A 23,195-nucleotide genomic window follows, 5' to 3' on the forward strand; every position below is an offset into this window, starting at 1 on the left:
CTTGCACAAACACACACTTCAGTGGTCAGTGACAAATGCAGGCTGCACTTGCAGGCTGGGAGACAGAGCAGCTGCTCTGTCCTGAGCCGCTTAAAGCACAGTGAAGCCGACCCAGGTCCCACTGTGTTTGCTCACTGCAGTTTCTCCCATGACTCCATCACCCAGGAATGGGAACTCCCAGCTCGCTCCCCAGCGCAAGAGTGGGCTCTCCAGCTACTGAGCCAGGTGAAAACGCGAAGCCTGCAAGGTCACTCCAAGGGGACCACAAGCAAAAAGAGTGTGTGGGGAAGAGGAGGAGGGCTGTCACGGAAAGACCCTAAACTCCAGACACCTTGTCTTTCAAGAGACTCTGAGCTCCATAAATCAGAGCTGGGGCAATAAGAGATCAGAGAAGCAGTAAATCTGAGAATCTCAAATGGCACTGAGCCAATCAGCTAACCGGGGGGCATTCTCTCTCATTCCCTCTCTCATTCCCTTTCTCTCTCTCATGCGCGCGCACACACACACAGGAGCAGACCTCAATGTAGCTACTCTAACTGCCCACACATCCTTCTCAAGCCAAAAAAGTTTTGCTTATCTTTTCCAGGTAACAGGGCTTAAAGAAGAGTCTTAGAAAATAAAAGCATTTGCCCAAAATCAATATGATTCTTTTAAGAGCAAAATGATTTCTGGTCCATAAATGAACTCATATTCATAAAGCCTTGTGTTCCGGTGTCTATGCTGGAATCGTGCATACAACTCCCATATTAAAAAAAGAAACCAAACAGCAAATATGTATTTATTTTACAGCTGACTGACAGAATCAATTACAATTTCTCATAAAAATTCCTACCGTCTTTTTCAAGATTAGTCTTGGCTTAAGCACATTTTAATGTTGGGGGTCTTCAAAAAGGCGTTTCTTGGCTAAAATATAATCACTCCGCATGTATATGTTATAGACAGATACAAACATGTTCGTAAATGTTCCCCTGAGGATTCTCTCTGTTTTTATTTCTCATATTGTCCTCTCAGAAGTGGAGAAAGAATAATTTTTAAGTTTGCAAGTACTTTATGAAACATTATTTCTTTTCAGTTGTATATTTTTTCTTATAGGTAAATAATTATTGATTGAATTTTAGATTGATTACATGAACAAGAAATTATTCTTACCCTTTAGATAGTTTTCTTTTTCCTTCACTCCAAATACCACTGTTCACTAGCGATTTGTCTAATCTCCTAGGTATCAGTTTTGTAATCTATAAAACAGGAATTTGTCGCTAGCACCTGCTTTGTCTACTTTCTTGGCTGGCGGTGTGAGGGTGACATAGGACAATGTGTAGGATAAAATCCTTTCTATATGTACAGTCCTGCGAAAAATGCCCTTGCTGCATTTTTTTTTTCTCCCTGCAATTGCCCTAGTTAGCCCCAGGACTAGTGAATTACTTTCTGTGTTTCCAAGGAGGATTCCTTGAGCTTCAAGGAAAGTACTTGTTCAAGTGGGCTATAAATAGAATTCACAGTTTCATTGGACTGCTGTCCTCTTGGTGGCAGATCTTGATGGCAGCCACCACATGGCCAGAGTCAGTTAATTGTGAGCAACATGAGCTCTGTCTAGTTTTGGAGGCTGAGCTAGACCAGTTAAAACCCTGATAGAAAATGCATGGCTGGTCTCGCAGTTCGCTCTGTGTCCTGGTGTACTCCTGTGTTTTAGGGGGAAGGGGGTTACTGAAGGGGAAAGGTTGGGGATGGAATGCCAAGTTCACTGCTGAGTTAATTCAGTAACAAATGCATCTGGGCGTTCAATGTTAATTTTCCTACCATTACTTATGCATCGTCAGGGAGGGGGAGAACAAGAGAGAGAGACAGGTGGAGAATAGGGAAGGAACAAACAATGTGACCACCTGTCTGATAAGACACACAGGACTGGGAACTTTAGGAATATTATCTTGGTTAATTCTCGTGATAATTCTATGAGGTAGCCACTATTATTCTCTGTTCATAAATGAGAATAATTAGCCTGCACACTATTAAGAAGTCAGTGGTGGAGTTAGAATTAGAATCATGGGTTACATGGCCTGGAGTCCCATATTCTGGGTAAATTAGTTAACTTATTATAAGTTTCTCAGAAAAAGAAAGAAAATAATATTTGGTTGTATATAGTGAGACTAGGGAAGGCAAGAATACAGATTACTGAGAAAATGTCTACACGGTATTTACTAGTCAAGTTAACTTTTATAAAGAGTCCAGAGGTTTTTAGAAAAATATATTTTTATTTTTTTTTAACAATCAACTCATTGCCCCCTATTTGGGGGGGGCAACTTTGATCATTTCTAGTTATTTTTTTGGAAAATTATGTTATTATACTACAAAAACATTTTTTTCTTCAAATTTCTTTTTCAAAATCTTAGAAAAAATTTGTAGAAAAATAGATTACTGGGCCAAAAAGTCTATTCTTATTGGGGGCATTGTCTTTAGGTAGAAAAAACTAGCTACGTTAGTTTTAAAGCATCTCTTTGTGAGATGGAGGATTGGTGTATAAGCACATTTACAATTATTTGTTATAAAATTCTGTTGGATACTTTAATCCATATAACAATTTTCCATGTGCTACTGGTCCAAGTTTGAGTGATTTTGTAACTGTGCTTATTTTTAACCCTCGGACAAGGACTAACATTTATCCCTATGGAGCAATTATTAAATAGATAGAATTTGATGCTCATGTTTGCATGAATGACAGTTTCATTTATACATGATGATAAGTCCTAAATGACTACTTATACATTCTAATTATTTACTAAAACATGTATGTCACCATTTCAAAAAAAACCCATTATAGTCTATTGGAAAAATTCCATTCATGGATCCTTTGAAGGTTTCAAAGTACCTCTTCTAATATAAAAAAAATTCATTAAAAATTAATAATGGAAGATAACAGTCATTATTTCCATGCTGCAATTCATAAATCATTTATTCACTGTAAGAAACATTTAAAAATTATTTACATTTTACATTTTATAGTATCAAGAGTGATTTTAAAACTATTATTTTTATACTTGTTGCTCAATGTGCTCATATTATCCACATTATTTAACCTAGAAAAACACAGAATATATTACAACAATGAAAATAAATTTGTAGTCATATGTAAACTTGCTTTCTTAAGATGAACTTATTTTATAACTATGTCAAAGAGCAGTTTTAAGGAATTACTTTCAAACACAAGGCAAGATTTTAGTTCTGTAAGTCTATAATAACACATTACATAAAATATGAGAATGCTAGTCTATTCTTAAGGATATAAAATCTGCATATTCAGAACTTCTTTAACACTTGTAAAATATATATATATGTATATATATATATATATATATACACACACACACACACAAAATTCACTTTACTATTCTCTACCATTGCAAATTTTGATAAGGGAAATTGGATAAATAAGGAAAACCTGAGTACCACCAAGTATCAGCAGCAAACGAAGGAAAAAACACTGGAATGGGAATCAGCTAGACTCTGCCACTTCCCACCTGAGCAACCTTGGGCAAATCAACTCCCTCTCTATTTCAGTTTCCTTAACTGTCAAATGATATTCCAATCAGATACATTGGAAATCACATGTGAACTGAGAATTTGAAGAGTTGTTATTATGTGATAATCTCCACTAAATTTTATGAATTTGGCATGACATTGATTTTTTAAATGAACACCATAACTTTTACTGCCAGGCAATTCTAAGTAATAACACAATAGAAAGGCATATGGCCATCATTATTATGGCCATCAATATTATGCTGATATTTATTCATAAAGCAAAGGATAGAGGAATAACGCTTTAAAAATGAATTCACAAGCATGTTCATACAGCTTTTGCAGCTGTACAACTTTTCAAACTGGCTAAATTGTGGTTCTCAAAATATATCTTCTGATAACTACCTCCCTCCACAAGCTCCATGACATTTCCCATTAAAAAAAAAATCTCTATAGTAGCAAGCAATCTGTTATGAAGAGAGTTGCTGTGACATCTTGCAAGAAAAGGGAAGATGAGGAATAAACAAGTGGGCAGAGGCAATAGAGGGGGCAATAAACATCTCTACTCACAACAGCAAATCAATACATGTTAACTGGCTACAGAGAAGAAAACCAACGGAAGAACAATTTCACTGGGGAGGAAGAACGTCCACTGTAGGGAAGAAATTTAAAAGTGAAAAGATATACTACCTATGACTAGTTTTCACCTCACCCAAGTTCTGAATGTTTTAGTCAGTAATATTAGAAGCAGAGAGATACATTTAAAGGGACCAGCTGACACCCAGTTGGGGCTCTTTTGATGCTAAAACCAGTCACTCCCTACTGTAGTCTTGAACATTTCTTTCCAGATTTGTATGGTCTCAAATTAGGCTAAAATGGTCAAGAGAATGAAAAGAACCTATGTGACATCAGAAGTTTATGCTTTGACTTCTTCATCATTTTTCTAAAGGGAACAAGTCTAATCATGGACCAATGACTTAGTGAGTATAATCATTCTCATTCTATAGATAAAGAAAAATAAGCTTATGAAAATACAGTATCACTCTATGACAATATCAATATAATCTAGTAAATGACCAGTACTGTAATGTTTCCTTAGCTCAAATCTAAAGAGAAACTGGCACTTAAATTTTAAAAGTTAAGATGGTGAGAACACCAGATACAGATCATGCTAACCTTAAAAATTTCATCAAAACAAAGCAATACGTAGCAGAGACAGGGATCCTAAGTCAGACTCCAGGATCTGGGGTACAGGGCTGAAATTTTGTATTAAATACCTCAGTAAATTCTTTACATTGAAAAGATTACTTTCACTGCACTGTTTATACTTAGTTTTAATAACATAACCAGAAGTGAACTCTTAATCCTGATATAATAAATTTTTGGGGGAATAAATAAAACTGCCACTTTTCAGCTATTATTTATCAAATAAACAATCCAACATGTTTTCACACATTGCATGATGTCTTCGCCTAACTTGAATCCAGCATTTACTTCTCATTTAAGAATATGATGGAGACAGAAAACTGGATATCCATAAGCAGAAAAATAAAATTGATCCCTTCTCTTACACCATATACAAAATTCAACTCACAATGGATTAAAGAGTTAGACATAAGACCTGAACCTGTAAGACTACTAGAAGAAAACATAGGAAAAAGAGCTTTTTGACATTGGTCTGGGCACAATGAACCACAATGAATCATCACTTCACATCTATTAGAATGGCTGTGATCAAAAAGACAAAAAATAACAAGTGTTGGGGAGGATGTAGAGAAAAGAGAAACCTTTGTGCTGTCAGTTAGAAAATATATTGATATAGTCATTATAGAAACCAGTATGAAGGTTCTTTAAAAAAAAATACAACCACTATATGATCCAGCAATCTCACTTCTGGGTATATAGCCAGAGAAAATAAAATCGGTGTCTTGAAGAGATTATATTTACTCCCATGTTTATTGCAGCATTATCCACGATAGCTAAGATATGAAATCAGCCTAAGTGTACACTGATGGATGAAAGGGCAAAGAAAATGTGATATACACACAGACACACCCCCCCAATGGAATATTATTCAGTTTTAAAAAGAAGGAAATTTTATCGTTTGTGACAATATGAATGAACCTGGAAGACACTATGCTAAGTTAAATAAGCCAGACACAGAAAGACAGATACTGCATGATCTCACTAATATGTGGAAACTAAAAATATCAAACTCATGAAAGCAGAGAGTAGAATGGTGGTTTCCAAGGGCTGGGGAGTGGGAAAAATGAGATCTTGGTCAAAGGGTGTAAAGTTACAGTTAGGCAGGATGAATAAATTTGGGTAATATAATGAGCATCATGATAATTGTACTTAAAAACGTTGCACTGTATACTTGAAATTTACTAAGAACGTAGATCTAAAATGTTCTTACCACAAAAAATATACAACTATCTGAATTGGTGGTATGTTAATTAGCTTGAGTGTAGTAATCATTTCACAATTTCTACATATACCAAAACATCAGGCTGTACATCATAAATATCTATTAGTACAATCCTTATTTGTCAATTATACCTCAATAAATCTGGAGTGGGGGTGGAGAAAAAAACAAATAAAATTGTTCTTTCACAATTAACACAGAAAAGGAAATGATAGACCCCTATCAAGCAAGACTTATAATTACTTAGGCATCTTTCACTTTGAAGAATTACAACTCAACTCACTCAACTTTCAAGATATGAAAAAGACCGTACGAATTTTACGATAGAGAAAATTAACACCCTTGACAAAAAGTCTTTTGCCCAAATTCACACAGATACTGACCACATGAGTAAGGCCTAGAAAACACAGTAAGATTCTCCATTTGGTTGTTATTCTACTTTACTAAAAAGTTTTGTCTCATGATTCCTATTCAGATAGTCAGGGTTTTAATTTTTTTTTTCCATTTTTATAGCTCCATTGCTCCGGTTAATCAAAGCAAGGCAGTTTATGGAGAAATCAAAATGAACTGCTTCCCTGTTGTTCCTTTGCACACCTCCTAGGCGACTGTTGGGTGCACTAGGTGTACCAAGACAGTTACCACTGTCGTGGTCTTCAGTCATAGGCTTTCCAATGAAGAGCATGACTATTTCTGATAGTTATTTAACGAAGAGCATGGCTATCAGAAATTTCCTCTGAAAAGAAAATAAACTCAGAGGAAGGCTCTTAAGGAGAGAATGAAAAGAAACTATTCTCTGGCTCTCATAGTTGGGTCTAAACCCTGAGAAATATGGGTCCTAAGGTAGCAACCAACAACACTGAGGCAGAAAAGGGGCCATGGTATCATTGAGGCAGGTCACCCTGGGGAGCAGATGTATTTCATGGCCAGATGATTCAGTTGCTTGTTATCATCTTTGCCTTCCCTGGGTCTTTTGTAAGAATTCAGCCTTGTACCAGGTATTCTACCAGTGATAATCAGGAAGGCTGTATTGATAAAATAAGAAAGCAAGAGGCCCTGTGAAGTCATCATGGCAATGAAAGAAAATAGTTAATGGAAACATATCCCCTGAAGGGAATAAAACACTCAAGAAACTCAGGAAAAAATAACTGGAACTATAAGTCCCTGTGTGAGACTCTTCCTTTATTGACAACCTGCAGGGTGTGGGTTTTATTGTAAAGGCTGAGAATGGTTTCCTTAAAGCAGAAGATATTTTTTGATGGAAAAAAAATCCAGGTTAGAGTTCCAAATGTTCTGTTATATTTATCTAGAGTCTGAATGGAGTGTCAATTTGCTTCTTTCTTTGGAAATTAATGGATGGTATAAAAAATAGCATTAAATTCAAGATATCACTTTTGTAGTTATTAAACCCCCATAAATCTATGCTAGAAATGTGGCTTACAAACAGCAAGCTCTATTTTAATTAGCTATTATTATCCAGTAATCATGTTATAAGACACATATAAAAGTGACTTTTTGGAAAGATGACAAATTCTCACCTACTTGGAGCTCTGATACTTAATTAGAAAACACATTTATTATAAAGGTAGAAAATACTCATTATGTTACCAGTTTTTATTTCTCTAAACACATATATTCTGCACAGAAAAGTAACATGACCATATTTGAAAAAGATGCAAAAATCCATTTTGCATGTAGTACATGTAATTGATTTTTCTCTGCACCTTTCTGATGATTGTGAACTTATCCATATAATAACAAAATAGGTGAAGATTTTCTCCAATCTTCAAATAATTGTTTTTAATTGGGATTGTATCTTCATCATCAAAATTTTCAATGTGGAAAATATTATCAGTGGAATAAAATGATAAACATTTAAGGATTAGCATCAGAAAAATGAAATGTTAGGGTAAAACCTACTGGGTAATTTTGTCTTAAAGAAAGCAGTGTGACTGTAAGAGGCAGTGGAGATGTTAGGTAACAGTGAGCAGCCCTCTTGCACACCCAGCCTCCTCTGGGCTGGGAAGCTCACTGCCTTTCATGAGGACTCTGTCTCCATTTGTACTCATCCGAATTCTACGTCCCAGGGTGAACAAGGTGTTTTGATTCATGGACACGTTGCCTTCCTACTATCTTCTCTGTTTTAATAATTTTAAATAACATTTAGTTGTTTGTGACAAGACCTCACATTCCTGGTGAGCATTTGTTTAATAATTTTATAGCTCTAAAAATAAAAAAGAAACAACATTGTACAAACATAGTTTTGTTGGACTGTGGTTAGAAATGAAGTGTTGATGTTAAGCTAGCTTGTGGTAATAAAACAATTTAGTTTTTTTCATTAAACCTATTTATTACATTGGGAAAGTAGAGCACCAATAGAATAGATGAGACAACAGAAGTTTGAGGACAAAAGATTTTCTCTATAATACCACTGGAAAATGTAATGGTACAAAAGAGACCCAGAAAATGACACCACGGCATGAAAAAGCTCAGTGACTTGCCCAAGACCATTCAGCCACGTTAAGTGGAAGGACTGTGAACAGTAATGCAGAATCCACGCTGCTGATAACTGCATTGTGCTGTATTATGAAGCACACTGATGTGTATAACTGCACTTAGCTTCAGTTATGATCAAGAACAAAATGGAACACGTATTATTGGAATCATGGCCTTGCAGAGCTCTACCGTCACTCAGGATGTTATCTCTGTTATTTTCACGTGTGAACAAACAGAATCACACAAAGGTGAAAGGCGTTTCTCAAGGTCACACAGCTTTTTCTTGAGCTGAAAATCTAAGATGAAGGAGATATTGTCTAACAAAATTGGTAATTCACATATATGAAAAGCGAGGCTGAAATTTTTAAAAAGAAAGCTTCAGGAATGTCTACTATTTATTGAGCATTGATTATGTTCCAATGACACTGAATACATTTTTATTATCCTCCCAATATCCCCGATAGAATCTCATGTTATAATTTTATAGTGTAATGTTACAAATGAGGAAATTAAGTTTCAAAATTGTAAGTGGGTTGCCCCAAATTATGTACCAGGCAGGTGAGGAAATCAGGATTTGACTCCGAATACTACGTGCTTTCAAGTATACCTTTAAAGACTTCAGTTTGTATTTCCACGCTAGAGGTAGGATACAAGGAAACAACCAAAAGAGAAATCCCTTAATTAGGCACACACATTCCCTGCTCCTTGCTGTCTACTCTTGGTATCTGCCCCAACCCTGACAGGTTGATGCCTTTCTGCCATGCATCACTGCTCTGATCTAGAAAGCCCCATCCTGTCCACTCCACTAAGCTTCCTTTACCTTCCAAGGTTGCCTCACCAGAATGTTCCATGAGCCAGGAACTTTACAAAACAATAAAACACGTTAGAACTAAGTACTAAGGGTCCTGAAGTAGATTCCATACCCAAAAATAAAAGAGTCACTGCTAAAGAATGTTAAATAAACTTTTACCTGTATAAACACACCTAGTTGCATTGTAACAGTTAGGGAGTCACTGTGTCTTGAATGAAATAAGGCAATTTCCAGTCTTATTTCGAATACTTATTTGATCAATCATATGAATAATTCATTCACTAACTCTGCCATTCACATATTGAACTATGAATGTCTATAGATAGAGGTATTTATTTTTTAAATTTCATATAATAATATTTCCATTCTTATCTCTATTCAAATGGAAGGCTTCACTTGTTTTTTAATTGAAATTCATTTTAGTACACAATACAGAAACCCCAAAACTGTTAATAATGTTGGCACTGGTGGCTAGATATATGTTAACAAATGTTTATAGTGATGACTAGAGAAAATGTCTTTTTTTTTCTTGTATTTTTATTAGTAGAAAGTCCTTCCTTCTGTCCTTAACCAATTGACCCTGAGGTTGGCATCTCTCTGTTTACTAAAAACTTTAACAGAATGTGGGTAATGATTTTCTACCCAAGGCTTATAACAGCTCCTTACCTTAACCTGATGAAAGGTGGGAGGAACTGTGTGCATGATTCTGCAATGACCCTTTCTATGACTTCTAGGAAGGCAGTCTCCAGTTCATGTGTGAAGAAGAGCTTGTTTTATGCTCCTAGATTAATCTTCTAAAATCTCCCACCTTCTTTCATCAAAGAAATATTTTTTTAAAGTTTCACTGAGTTGCTCCTCCTTTTCATAATTGAAGCAAATAATCACTACTACATGGACATTTAGATAGCAGAACACGAATGAAAGCTATCATTTAACATCTCAAAACAGGTCTGGGAGAGCTATTACATCAGGGCCAACTTTAACTCTAGAATCTGGATAATTTCTTTTGGTCTTCATTCTCTCTGATGACTGCTAGGAATACCATATGAAGAGCAGAGGGAGAGAAGAGATGGAGTAGAGGTAATTCCTTAGAATGTCTGCAAATCCAGCTTTCAGATCACTCCCCCCTGGGACAGGCTAAAGAAGGCTGGCAATTGATACCATAATTCTTTCTTAATCTGAAGAAACTCAAACAAAATATTGCCTGCTTAAGTCAACTTAAGGAGCACTGGAGAGAATAAATGACTAAAGGATTCACAATGAACCAAAAAAAGGTTAAAGTTTCACAATGATTAGTGCAGTTGAAAGGAAGATAATTTACCAAGCAGTCCTGCTGGGCGTTGAAAAGCTAACACCTGCCTGGATACTGAGTTAGAATGGCAAAGTCTAAAAATGCCTAGGACTTAACATTGACAATATCGCTTTATATTGATGCCTGCTACACAATTTTCTTGAAAGGATCACAATGAAATAAAAAGCATATTTTTGGGACTGGGAGAAAAATACAAGAATGCTGGAACATCTGGTCTCTTTCATTGTAAGAAGCAACAAGCAACTATGTAAATCTGCCAGAACAAGTAAATAAAAATATGCTTTATGGTGCGTCAGTAAGGAAAATTTCTTCTACTCCCAAGAAAGACAGGTCGACGGTGTGTTTATAAAGGCTCAGGGAGGGGGAAACTGGAGGCAGGGGTAGATAAAGAGAAGTGCTTAGAGGGGTATTGCTGACCTCTGGGTAAGAGAACACATCCTTCAAAACCGGGAAGTCATGGAAGCTTTGGCAGACTCCTAGAAGAGTGGCTCTTAAAGCACTCCATGGAGACCTGAAGGAGAAAGAGGCATGGTACAACCCTGGAGCCAGCCTCTAGGCTCCTGGACTCTAGGGTGGGGCATAGACCCAAACCCGAAGTGATCTTGGCACAGAAGCAGCAGAACCGTCCATATGGGAACATTAAGTGTCCCGGGCATTAATCAGGTCAGCCTGACTGAAGACCTGAGAATCCTCCCTGTGCAAGTTTAACACAATCCCAATGCCTAGGGTGGGAAAAAGGAGGCAAGGAGGGACAATAATGGGGAAGATTGAATTTTTATTTATTCAACATCTTGGTGAGTTGGATTCCAGGGTTTGAGATAATTAGAAAAACAATGAATCCTTTGGCATTGGATCAGGAGCAGAGAAAGCATCATACTGTTACAGATACACAATTTTATAAATACCAAAGGGTTTTCTAACTTAAAACACTAACATTAGTTGGAAACATCTTTTTGCCTTTGTGTACTTTTGATTTGGTTACAAAGGTAAATACAGTTATTTCAGAACCAGTATAATATAGGTTTTCTGTTAAGTTAAAAAGTGTATCTATTTTTGCTTTTTTCTCTAACATCGAAAAATACAAGCCTTATTCAGATTGATGTTAACAGAATGGGGAAAAAGCCTCATGTAGCAAAGGCTACATATTTTAGGACACTCATAAGCTTTCTCTTAATTACCTAATTTCTGAATTACATTAGTATTCTCATTTTACAAGTGGAAAATTAAAACTAGAAACTATTCAAGTGAATTTATGAAAATGATAATAATTTAATGAGAGAGCTGGTAAAAAGTATTTATTAACTCCTATGTTTGTGCTTGTTTTATCAGATCACAGGGGATCTGATAACATCTGATCACATAATTGTAGCAACATTCTCCTTCTAAATTCCTAATCCAACCCTCAATTAAAAAAAAAAATCACTGTCATAGGGAACAACTGTTACACATGTATGAGGACTGTTTCTTAAAGCCTTCTCTGAAATGCTTTAGAAGTAAAATATATAACTTTAGACCACGTCATTCCTGATTGTCAAATACTATTGCCAGACAACGCATTTTCAGCAATGACCCTGCCATACACACTAAGCTACAGTGAACTTCAGTGGTAGAAAGCATTGCTGCCTTCTCTGAAGCATGTGATAGAGTCCCCTAGATGTACCTTCCCTTAGCCCACTTCAAATACCCTTCCACACACATACACCTTAGACCTTAGGTCAGTGGAAGTGAAGACTGGTGACTTGCAACTGTTTCAGTTTTTCACTCCTTTAGGTCAGGAGTTGAAGATACTCAATTGAGAACCATTAGACTGAACCACATAGCAACAAGTTTAGTTTTGTAAATCCAAAGAACGTGTTTGCTGAAAAACTTTAAAAACTGGGTCAAATGGGGCCGTAAAATGGGGAAGGCTGCTGGAATGAAAGGATTCCATGCCATGCTGTATATACAAGAGGCAATTAAGAGAGTGAAGAAGAGATACTTAATCTGGGATCCACACCTTCTGAGAGGTTAGGAAGCTCTGAAGTCACATCCAAAATCTTGTGATTACGTACACAAATGAATTTTTCTAGGGAGACCATATGACTTTACACTAAATTCCCAAATAGGTTTATTAGAACAATTGTCAAGGGTTTAGACGCTGCTACGGTTCTGGCTGACCTCTTCTGGAAGCTCAAAGTTGATCAACGTCATTCTTTGTGGAGCATGAAAAGTTAATGAGTGCTAATGGGGCATTAACAAAAGGGCAGAGGAAAAATCCAAGCTCGGGAAATTTACATTTTAATGCTGAGGCACACCTGAGCCAAGTATTTCAAATCATAAAGCTTTTGCTACTAAAAAAAAAAAAAAAAAAAAAAAAAGAGCCCTCCAACATCAGGGGAATCGTTTGGGATCAAGACAAAATTTTAATATAATCCCTCATCAACACAGCTGAGGAGAAGATTCTACATCTTTCTATTCCAGATGGTGCCATTTTATCAGAGTTTCACTCCTTGGTATGTTCAGTTAATTAAAGTCCTTGCCGTTTGTTAATGGCAGATTTGTGCAGCAAAAATGACTCCGGAACAGATGTCGGTGAATTTACCAAAGCGGCTGGATAAACCCTGACTGTGCTCCGAAGGGCTATTCCATTTCCACCCACATTCACTCCTACAGGGCCGAAATATCACCTTTGCCTTTACTGCTTTTCAAAAACAGGGAAGGGGAAGGGGTGGTGTTGGCAGGGGGAACAGCAAGATTCTTGGTCAAAGTCATCCACTTCGAAAGGAATAATCAGTAACGAAGGCATTCCGGCAGACAGCTTCAAATACAAAAGTATTAAGATGATGTGTATTTTATGTGACTCTTCTATAAGCCTCACCACAGGCTCCCTAATCAACACGCATTCATGTTTGCTATAAATTTGCAGCTCAAATAAACTTTTATCTTACATCTTTGTTCCTGTTTTGTCAGCATATATCTACAACCAAGATGGCAGCCTATTGTAACCAGAGATTAAAGGAAAAGACATGGTAAGAAGCCACTGATTAACACACACACACACACAGAGCAACAAAGCCATGGTGGGTACCTTGTCCCACCTCCAAAGCTCCATGGGTCTTTGAACTAAAAATTACAGATGGGGAGTTTTGTGTGTATCTGAATATTATCTGTTCTTTGGCAATTTCAGAACACTGTACGTAGCTAATGTCTGTAAGAGGAAAAACCCAAGAAAAGGTTAGAAGAGAAAGCTTTCATTAGAATAAAAGACAGTAAAATATTTTGAAAAATAGAAAGCCTTGTACACATTCAACATCTTTTTAAAATGAATTAATGGAGGTCTCTCAGAAATCCATCAGTTCGTGATATGATATGAAATGATAAAAACATTTTTATCGGACCTAGTGATTTGATTTATATTTCTGAGCTCCCTGTTCCAAACGTATTTCTTTTAAATAAGCCATATTCGCTTATATGCTATTTGGTAGTATTACCTTGCTCTCTTAAAAAGAAGATAAATGATATCCTTTCAGTTAATACTGTGTTTTTTAGTGACTCATAAAAATCTTGTTTTATACAGAATTTTATATCTAAATTTTACATAAGATATTACATTTTAGTATATATTTATTGCAACGGTTGGAACTGATGATATAAGTACAGGACCTGTTACAAAGATGAGGAAGAGCTGTTGCAAAGAGACACTAAAGTATTAGCCAGAGTTACTGGGGCCAAACAACTAGACCTCTACTTGCTTCCACAACAAGCTTTTTCATCACAAAGCTCATCATAATGGACTTTATAAAACTTTAAAGATTTTCCTAAATTGAATAGTGTATACAGTCCCGTTCTGTAAAATTCTATTAAAATAATTTCTGTATTTATAAAAATAGTTTCTTCCTGGGATTGCAAATGGAGTGTTTTATATTTATTTTTAATGAAAATATGTTTCAGAACCATTAGGAGCCTCTGACTCTAATAAAAATATGCAAAGAGCCATGGCACACTGTTTTCAAAGCTACTCTATGTAAACCCCACAGTAGGATGCAAAGTAAATCAATCACAAGGGAAAGAGATGTGAACTGCCTCTTAAATAACCAACCTGGGCCAGCCAATGGCAAAGGGATATTGTGACTATGAATTTTAGAAATAGAAGAATCTCAACATTTAAAAAGATTTTAGGGAAAATTATGCCTCAAGCCAAGAAACATAAGCAAATAGATGTGAATACAAGAGGTCTTGGAAGGGATCCATCTTAGACAATAAACAAATTAAGCTCTATTTTAGTTAAGGAAAATGTTACTAACACTAAGCACACTTTTCTATAGCAGTAGCATTTTCTAATATTTACAAAACTCTAATACATTGAAACCTCGCCCTCTACAAGAGGCACTATCTGTACAATCTCTACCAGAGGCGACGATCTTTGTACTCACACAACAGCCTTGGCCAAGCAGAGAAGCCAGATCTGGTGTATGATCTTGGTGTTCTCAAGTTCATATGAACATAACCACAAAGTACAGCATTAAGAACTACATGTTGAATTTCTACTGTGTGTCAGATAATCTATATACCTTAATACATCATTTGTTTTTACCTTTGTCAATTTTTAAAATAATTATTACTCTTTTGCAAATGTAAAAACAGAAATTTGTGTGTGCTAAGTGACTTCCTCAAGCTTTACTAAAGAGTCAGAAATTCCAAGTCAAATCCATCTAACTCAGAATGCTTGATCCTTTTCATTCCAATGTGCTGTCTACTGAAACTACCTTGACTTTCCATATAAATTATTTTTCAAATTGGATACTAACTACTTTAAATCTGATTGTCTTGATTCCTTCCATTTAAAACTAAAGTACTGTTATTCTTTATTCACCAGTTGTAAGTCAACTATTTCTCTGGACATGAACTTGTTCAGCTCTTAAGCTGAGCTCATAAGTGTTCTGCCTCTTACAGTGTAGTACAGTTATGTGGCGATGAGTATCTAAAAAAATCATTTTTTAACTCTAAGTTCTTTCTGGCTTTAAAACAGAAGTAGGCAGTGAATAGGGAAGGAACTATCGTTGCTGAGAAATATGACATAGGTGGTACCTGTAAATATTATCTTAATTGATCACACAACAAACTTTAGAGTTAGCTATTATGAGATTTTGAGACGTTAAGTAATTCGGTTAGGTCTAAGTAGCAATTGGTGTCCACATCGGTAAATCAAGAAGCCGATGCTATCAATTCTTATCGAAACATTGTCTGTGAAGGTGCTTTAGTTAATGAATATTCTTTATTTCAATCTACCACCAAGTTCACCTCTTTATGAAATAGCTTAGTCTGATTATTACATACTTGTTCCAGCCAACGCCCATTCTTCTGAATCCAGGCCCACTGAGTCACCTTGCAAATGTCATTTGCCTTTCTGTATATCTTAAGTTCATGAAGAAAAAACAATGATTTTATTGATCAGAGTAATCCAGCCCCAGTAAAAGTGGTGTTGGAGTTCTGTCTCCATCATGCTCTTGGGCTTGGGCAATGTAAACACAGCTGTTTGTCACATGTGTGTGCACTTATAATGGGTTCACTGTGTCTGGCTAATGTATTGCTAAGGTAAGGGGTGCTTCTTTGAGAGAGATGTCTCATTTCCCAAAGGGGAACATAAGCAGTCCTTTTGTATGAATAAGTCGTTGCTGGCTACACAAGCACATGGTTTCATCTACAGGGAACAATTACATTACCTTCAAATGATTATTCTACAGTATTCTACAGAGAAATGTAACAGTTCCAAAGATTCTCTTCATTTACTCCTATTTTATTTAGAGGATCTCACAAGACAACATTTTTTTCATATGCCTAAAGGGAAGATACTGTAAATATACATATTTCTTTTTTTTTTTAACTTGGAAAGAAAATTCCTACAGCAGAGCAACTATTTGCCACAAGGAAGAGAAGCCTTACATCATACAATGACTACATGGAAAATCTTATATAATGTTTAAATAATTGCAGCTAGACTTGATAATTTTTCCCAGGCTTTTACATAATGTAGAATGAGACCCACTCAAAATATAGTTATTAATATTTTTTCATCTAGTGTTTCCCAATCATCCAACACAAAGAATTATTTGTGGGGCACAGACTCTCCTATTAATCTGGAGGGCATTATAATAGGAAGATATGATGAGAGAGTACAATATAGATTTAGAAAATTTATCACCCAATTAGACTGTTATTTTTTAATGCATTTTAAAATTGCTGCACTTGAACAACAACAAAAAAAGAGAAAAATGAAAATCTAGAAGACTATAGATAGTTAAAATGATTGTCCATTAATGACTGAGACATAACCACCCATGTTTCAAAGTTGAGGCTATATTTATCGTGTTCTTCTTACAGCTGTATGTCCTTTGGAAATTCTGTTATTTATGTATTTAACAAGACGTAAATGTAAGGCAGGAAACCATACGAACTCTAGGAGAAAATGCTATAAAAACTCTTCTCAATAGCAGCCTAGGTGAATAATTTATGAAGATGACCCCAAAGGCAATCACAGCAACAACAAAAATAAATAAATGGGACTTGATTAACTTAAAAACAACCTCTACACAGCAAAGGAAATAATAAACAGAGCAAACAGACAACCTACAGAATGGGAGAAAATATTCACAAACTATACATCTGACAAAGGGCTAATAACCAGAATCTACAAAGAACTCAAGCAAATCAGAACAAAAAACATTGAAAAGTGTGCAATAGACATGAAGAGAAGCTTTTCAAAAGAAGATGCACAAATGGCCAATAAACATATGAGAAAATCCTCAATATCACTAATGATCAGGGAAATGCAAATTAAACCCACAATGAGATATTACTCTACACCAGTGAGAATGGCTTTCATTAAAAAGTCCAAAAACAATAGAAGCTGGAACGGATGCACAGAGAAAGAAATGCTTATCCACTGTTAGTGGGACACAAATTAGTACAACCTCTATGGAAAATAGTATAGTGATTTCTCAAAGAACTAAAAAGAAGACCTACCATTAGATCCAGCAATCCCACTACTGGGTATTTAACCAAAGGAAAAGAAGTCATTTTATCAGAAACACATCTGTCCTCGAATGTTTATTGCAGCACAATTCACAATTGCAAAGATGTGGAATCAACCCAAGTGCCCATCAGCTCATGAGTGGATCAACAAAATGTGGTATATGTATACTAGGGAGTACTACTCAGGTATGAAGAAAGTTGAGTTAAGGTCTTTTGTAACAATTTGGATGAAACTGTAGACCATGATCCTAAGTGAAGTATGTAAAGAATGGAAAACAAACACCACACGTATTCTGTATTAAATTGGAACTAACCAATGAGCACACATGTGCACAGAGGGAAGTAAGACTCAGTGGAAATCCAGCAGAGGGGAAAAGGGAGACAGGGATGAGTGAAAACTTACTTAACAGGTAGAATGAACACTATCTGGGTGATAGGCACACTTATAACCCGCACTGAAGCATAACAAAAGCAATCCATGTAACCAAAAACCTTTGTACCCCCATAATATTTTGAAATAAACACAACAAAATGTTTTCCTCTGCCAGCGGGTACCATGTTAACCTCTGTCAGTAGAGGGCGCTACAGAGACTCTGCAGCAGAAAGGGGGGTTTTGCTTCCTGCATCCCAATGTGCTGGCTCTGGAGGCTTCTGCAGCACGTGCTGTTTGGGCAGCCCCTCCAGCACACACACGGCTTCCTGACGCCAGCTTCTGCGGCACTCAGCTTTTTCAGCACCGAGCATCTGCCGTGGACAGTGGCCAGAACATTCAGTGGCCAGCAGCTCCCTCCCACTCTGCCTCCTACCCACAAGGCAGTTGTGAAGCAGAGTGCCTCTTAGTGAGACACCTCCCCATGAATTTTTCTGGCACCGTAGAGGACTCATCTCAGGCAAGTTCCAGAGAAAAGGCTTCCTAAAACTTCTATGAACACAATACCATGGTGACGTCTGGGCTGTCCAGTGAGCAGGGCCATACCTGCTCCAGAGAGGTCTGATCTCAGCCTGGGTATGGGCTGTTCTCTGAGTGTTCTATCTCACCTGTCGGACTAGCGGTGGCTCCTTATCTCTGCTGTTCCTATATTCCTTAGAGTTCTTTTTACTTCTTGCTAGCCAATCCCTTGACACTGTAGTCCCCCGTTCTATTAATAGTTAATAATTCTTGATATTAAACTGTGCCTGTTCAAATTACTATGTGGTTTCTTTCTGATCAGGCCCAGATTGATACACCATGCCCGATGGCTGAGCTTCCCTGGGATGTCTCAATTTTATGATCCAATAAATTCCAGTTTTTTGCTGACGTTGGCTAGAGTTGAGTTTTTGTAACTGGAACTAGAAAAGTTCTGATACCACTGAGATCCATAAAGTTAATAGGAATGCTAACACAGAGAAAATTTATCTTAGAAAGCCCTAAAAATGTGGTTTTTTTAATAGATTTGATATGCGAATTCTATGAACACAAATTAAAATTCTGACAAGCTTTTCCTCAGCTTCTTAAGAATCATAGTGGTAACTTGGAATTTGCTCTAAATTATATATATGTATAAAAATAAACTATGGGTAAATTTCACTACTTTGATTCAAGAATTCATTATGAGGGATGCGTTTCTTGCAGCCTACCTAAATACATCCTGGGAGAGCCTTTCTCCCAGGAATTCTAGGAACTCTGATGGTGAATCAAGGTAATCAAGTACACCTTAAGCAGTTAATGCACTTACATTGATCCAGAGACTATCTAAGATGAACATTTGTGAATGGATAAAGGCAGATTTAACGTAAAATACAGATACAGTAAGCCGAGTGTCCTTAAGCAAAGAAATATCACAAGTTATTTTTAGCTTGGGTTTTGTAGTTTTATTATTAATAATTTTATGTGCATACAAAAGTTTGTTCTTAGCTGATTTATTTTTACCACGCCACATGAATTGATATGTCTCCTATTTTAGGAATAGTCATAAATTGTGTTGTCAAATTGAAAATGCAAAATGCACAAAATCTGGAAGGTTCCTCCAAGATACTCTCCAACTGAGAAAATAACATACAAATAGCTTTGTTTCAGATCCTGATTGCAAAAAAACAGGAAAGACTACTATAATTTGGATACAAACGTTTAATAATTGTTGCTTATCTACACATTTCCAATTAAAAGGACAAGCAGAAATATTATAGGTAAAATCTGCCATAAAGTCAGATCAATAAATACTTTTAGACTTAAAGAGTTATTGACTGAAACCCAAATAAGCAGAGCATCAACGTTAATTTGTTGAAATCCGCAATCCACAGTCTTTCCAATAATCCATGTTGCCTTTCAGTGGGAGAAGAACTGGAGGAGAAAATAAAGCCAACACAGAGAGAATGATGAAGACAAGTTTGTTAGATTATTACTATATTTTCTTGCCTCTGTGGTAACATGAGTTTCTTTGTATGAACTTTGTATAAATTTCTGTGTCAGTATACACATCAACTCTGAGACAGATACCAATTTCAAAAATATTGAAGTATGAAAAACTGTAACATGGAATGGAAGAGATAAGGTGGTTGAGGTAATATTCTTCTGTTTACCTGGTGACGAAACAGCCTGTCATGGGTACAGGCTTGGTGTTACCCATTCAAAAGAGCACACAATCGAATTTTTCTAAAAGGGTCAAGATAATGCTTAAATAAAAGAATTTTCAATAACACTTTGAAGATGAAAGCCTATTTTAAAAGCATCATATACTACAATTATATTTAGGGATTAGTCTTTCTCCCTTTGTACTTTATTGACTATGTCACTGGCTTTGTAACATTACAAAAAAGGCTACTGAAAACATCAGCGACATAATTTTCAGTGGCATCTAATATCTCTATTTCACTTCACCACTTCGTTATTTCAATAAATAACAGATGTAAATTGCATTATAAAGGCTAAGGCAGCTACTTCCAGTAGTCTCAGAGAACTCTCAAAAACAGTAGAAATGGTCACAAGAAAGAGACATTTCTGTTGAAAATATAGTACAAAGGATTTTTCCCCTCAAAGTTCCAGAATGTATGGTTTTATGCCCTCTCTAGGATATACATTTAGATTGTTTGATTAAGCTATTGGACATGCCTTTTCCCCCAAGCATGAGAAATACTGTTCCCTAGAGAAAATAGCAAGAGTTTTATGATAAATCCTTTTACTCATTGCTTCGTACTATTAAATAAATCACAACATTTTCTTCTCAGGTGGAAACCTCAATAAATTTTCTTCGAAATCGTCTCGTTTATACACCTATCATTTTGCTGTTTCATTTTCTTATATGCTTACAGTGAATCATAAATTCTCAAAAAGAAGGCACTGCTTCTTGTGTGTGTGTGTGTGTGTGTGTGTGTTTTAGGCAACACCTAGTGTACCATGAATAGTGGATAAATAGCAAAGAAAACAGTTAAGGACTATTCATATTTTCTTTTCAGGGTATACATAAGAGCTGTGGTCCCCAAGCCCCAGGCAGAGGACCAGTGCCATCCTGTGGCCTGTTAGGAGCTGGCCGCACAGCAGAAGGTGAGTGCCAGGTGAGCCCGCGAAGCTTTGTCTGTGTCTACAGCCGCTCCCCATCACTTGCGTCACCGCCTGAGCTCCGCCTTCCGTGAGATCAGAGGCAGCATTAGATTCTCACAGGAGCGTGAACCCTACTGTAAATTGCGCATGTGAGGGATCCAGGTTGCCTGCTCCTCACGAGAACTTGTCTGAAACCCCCCCTAGACCCCCATGCATGGAAAACTTGTCTTCCATGAAACCAGTCCCTGGTGCCAAAAAGGCTGAGGACTACTACATAAGAGCATTCCATTTTTATAATAGGAAATACCCTAATCTTGTTCCCTCACATATTTTATCTGAGATTTTTAAAAGGAGTATATACAAACTGATGGTCATCATTTTAAAACTTTGAAGGCATGTTTAAAAATGAAATGTGGTGGCAGAATTTGCCAGGTGCCATAAATAGAACTAAAAGAGGAGAAATTATCCTACCCTTTGAATATTCTGTGGGAAATAGGCTTAAAATTTTTAATAACCCTATTTTTATTTTTCTGAGCTATGTTTTGGGGGTTTAGGAACCTCTCAGCACCCATATTTCAGAACCATGTCCAGAAATTAAAGCATACATCTCTAAGAAAAAAAATCTTTTAAGATCTAGAGACAGAAGACATGCTCACCTCTTTTTCCTTAATGATTACTCATCACAGAAGCTTATTGGAAATGAGCAATTCAAAGTTTCTTGAAATATACATTTTAGAGATATTTCAGACTCAAATGTGGACATTCAACTTACTATTTAGACAAATTTAAAGCAAATAAATGCTGTACTATTTCATGTTCCTACAAGTACAGGGGTAGTGAATGGTGTATGCTGTAACATTTATGACTTCCTGCTAACACAAAATTTCATTTTTAAAAAATTTATTGGTGTTATCTAACCGGGAGCTAACTCTGCTTCTTTCCTATCTGTCAACTCTCTATTTTTCTTACTGTCTTTAATTTATGATGCCAGAAAAAATATTACCCTATTTCAACAAGAATTTCTTCAATAGTGTAAAACAATGGGTTCCCTACATACAATGACATTTTTGAGCTTAATTAAATAATGACAAGCAGTTAAAACAAGTCCAAATATTCGTTGATGGGTGCAATTTGTTGATGTACTCCAGTGATGCATGACAATGAGGTCTGACAGAGCCTCAAATTGTGCTACAATAAATCAACTTGATGATCTTGGATTTCTAAAACAGGAAATATCCTAGCTCATCGGGATCAGGCATTTCCTGAGAAAATGAAGCCAAACTGAAATAGTGGGCAGAGAGAACAGAGGCAACCAAGGAGAGAAACTGCTTGAAGTAGAAAGAAGTATTTAAAAAAAAGGAGGAAAAAAAAAAAAAAAAGGAAAGGGAGGGGCCGTGGGCTGGATTTCAGACCACAGAAAAAAGTTTTGTTGAGGGTTCAGATGGGTTTTCGGGACAATCGAAAGAAGTGAGAGAGTGTTAAGAGATATTGCAATATATTAAGAACTGAAACATACTGTAGCATACTTCAAAGACTTCATTGGATTCAAAAAAATATTTACGGTGACTGGGCCATGTCCTTCAAAGCAGTTTATGCTGTGAGTAGACTATGTGTGGCTTGGCTTTCATAGGGCTCACATATGTGACTCCTATTTCCTGCACGTCCTTGATCTAAGAACGTTCGTTCAGGACCAACATATGCTGAATTCTCTTAATCCTGACAATCATGTTTTATCTGAAATACAGTTGTCAACGCTGTCAAAACTTTAGATTTTTAAAGCTGTCAAAACTTGAGATTTTTATTGGAGTATAACATTAAATTTTCCCATATTTGTATTTTTAATTATAAAATTGTTTCAAGCTCATTAAAAAAAAAAGCTTGCACTGTTAAAAGGAAGAGTAGAATTTCTATCTCATTTATTCTCATTGTCAGTTTTCACATGCCACCACTGACAGCTTTGTTGTGTATTTCTGATCTTTGCATACACATGAACATGAATTTTTCAGTACCATTTTTTAGCTCCTTACAACTCAAAACTGACCCCACAATTACACTGACAAGCACAATTCTTTTCACTGGGCTGGCCCTTGAGCTCTGTTAAAGGACACACATT

General features: G+C 36.3%; 1 protein-coding gene across 3 annotated transcripts in view; it reads right to left on the reverse strand.

The window, feature by feature from the left end:
* Positions 1 to 23,195, reverse strand: part of ARHGAP24 (Rho GTPase activating protein 24) — a 342,652-nt gene that overhangs the window by 118,753 nt on the left and 200,704 nt on the right. The window contains exon 1 of one of the 3 annotated variants that reach the window (XM_012770916.2): positions 1 to 23,195. This exon is cut by the window's right edge and continues 8,784 nt beyond it. The exons of the other annotated variants lie outside the window; for them this stretch is intronic. The gene's annotated coding sequence lies outside the window, so the exon portion shown is untranslated. 3 annotated transcript variants of the gene reach the window in all.

The sequence above is a fragment of the Microcebus murinus genome, chromosome 29 (assembly GCF_040939455.1).
Source record: "Microcebus murinus isolate Inina chromosome 29, M.murinus_Inina_mat1.0, whole genome shotgun sequence".
In the NCBI taxonomy this organism is placed as follows: Eukaryota; Metazoa; Chordata; class Mammalia; order Primates; family Cheirogaleidae; genus Microcebus; species Microcebus murinus.